Source organism: Myotis brandtii, unplaced genomic scaffold (genome assembly GCF_000412655.1).
Source record: "Myotis brandtii unplaced genomic scaffold, ASM41265v1 scaffold344, whole genome shotgun sequence".
Taxonomy (NCBI): domain Eukaryota; kingdom Metazoa; phylum Chordata; class Mammalia; order Chiroptera; family Vespertilionidae; genus Myotis; species Myotis brandtii.
This window is the reverse complement of record NW_005363247.1, coordinates 2,770,365-2,772,329: the sequence shown is the minus strand read 5'-3', so window position 1 is coordinate 2,772,329 and position 1,965 is coordinate 2,770,365. Positions and strand designations below refer to the sequence as shown.

Below are 1,965 nucleotides of genomic sequence, written 5' to 3'. Positions count from 1 at the left end.
TATTATTCTTTATTTCAGTCAGTGTATGCTTAATTTCTGACTGTTCCTTTCCATTTTTTTGGCATTCTCACTAAGATCCTTGAAGGTCTCACTAAGTTCCTCGGAGGTTTCTAGAAGATTCTTGAGTAACCTTATAACTGTGGTTTTTAACTCTATATCTAGTAGTTTGCTTTCCTCCATTTCTTTCATTTGTGACACGCTTCTTTGTCTCCACATTTTGGCTGTGTCCCTGTGTTTGTTTCTATGTATTGGGTAGCTGCTCAGTCTCCTTGAGTTGATAGAGTGGCCTTGTATAGTAGGTGTCCTATAGGGCACAGTGGCTCAGCCTCCCCAATCACTTGAGGTGGACACTCTTGGTTCACCCCTTTGTGGGCTGTGTGCACAGTGTTGTTGTAGTTGAGCCTTGATTGCTATTGGTATCACTGGGAAGAATTGACCTCCAGGACAGTTGGCTGTGAGGACTAGGTGTGTCTACAATGGAAGAGCTGCTGTGCAGGAGACACCCTTATGGGGCAGGACTTGCTTCAGTGGGGCTTTGGTGCTCACTGAGCCTGCCCCTTGAGTGTGTCACTTATGGATGTGAAGAGTTGTAATCTGGTATGTTCTCACACTGACCGCTGGATACACTGGCTCTTGGATCTCCAAGGAAGTGCAAAGTCAGCCACTGCCTGGGGCCACCCAGCAGGAGCCACAGAGAAATCTGCAGATTTCTCCTCTTTGTATCAGGTTTGGAAGTGCCCAGATGAGGCCCAGCTGTGAAGCGAGGCAGGTTGCTGCAGTGCTGGCCTTTGCCCTCTTTTGATAGCTTTGGGGTTCCCTGACCTAGCTACAGTTTGACAGGTTTTAGGCTTAGAAAGGACTGGCCATTCATATGCAAAAGCAGCACGCACAGCTTGGGTGGGGTTGTAAATTGGGTGGGGCGGGGTCTCAGGGAATCTCCAGGGTGGAGCAAATAGCAATGGCTGCCAGTCAATTCTGCACCAGGAGGTCCCAGCTCAGGCATAATGACCTTTGCGAGCACCTCCATTTGGAAGAAAGCTGCCCCTATGTTACGTTTCTCCCTGTATGTGTCTGGGTCCCCCAAAGTCCCACCCAGCACTGAAGCTCAGAGCAAGTGGGAGCTTGTATCTCCCTCCCGCCCGATTAAAAAAGCAGCACACCCGGGTGCCAGCCCATTCCGCACCTCCGCACCTCCCCACCTCCACACCTCCGCATCTCCTCACCTCCTACCAGTCTCAATGTGCTTTCTTCTTTACCTCTCTAGTTGTACTTCCACTCAGCCAGCTTTCCCGTGGTTCTGGATGATAGGTGTTATTTTAGTGTGGTTGTGGGAGGCAGCAAGTACAGGTGTTTACCTATACCGCCATCTCGGTTCTCTCTCTCACTTTTAGTTTTTTAAGTTAGAAATTCAAGGTGGGCTTGACAGGACAGTTTTCACTTGGGGTTTCTCATGTGGTTATAGTTAGATGTCAGCCAGGGCCCGGGCCATCTGAAGGCTTGACTGGGCTGGACATCCAAGATGGCTGGCAGTTGATGCTGGTCATCAGATAGGAAGTTAGCTGGGACTGCTGATTAGAGCACCTACACATGTCCTCTTCTCCATGGAGGTCTCAGAATAGTCAAACTTTTACATGATTTTTGGCTTACCCCACAGTGAGCATCCCCAGAGAATGAGATGGAAGGGGCATAACCTTTTTGGACCTAAGCTGGGAAGTCTATACAAGTCACAACTTTCCCAGATTCAAGTGGAGGACAGGTATGAGGAATGTCAAAGAATTTGGGGCCATATTTTAAAATAACCTAGCTTTAGTGATTATTAAGTTTATAATTCTAACACTGAATTAGTAGAATTTTATACCAGCTATTCTATAATTAACTAATTATTAAGGGCAAGATATTATAATTAGGATATTCTCAAATCTCAAATGAAGCGTGCACACACACACACACACACACACACACACA

The 1,965-nt window shown here is 47.1% G+C and overlaps 1 long non-coding RNA gene across 3 annotated transcripts in view; it reads left to right on the top strand.

Annotated features, from left to right (window-relative positions):
* LOC106726990 overlaps positions 1 to 1,965 on the top strand; it is an 11,728-nt gene that overhangs the window by 6,777 nt on the left and 2,986 nt on the right. For 2 of the 3 annotated variants that reach the window (XR_001363144.1, XR_001363146.1), the window contains one exon: positions 1,655 to 1,750. The exons of the other annotated variant lie outside the window; for it this stretch is intronic. This is a non-coding gene — a long non-coding RNA (uncharacterized LOC106726990). Of the gene's footprint in view, positions 1 to 1,654; positions 1,751 to 1,965 lie in introns of those variants that run through there. 3 annotated transcript variants of the gene reach the window in all.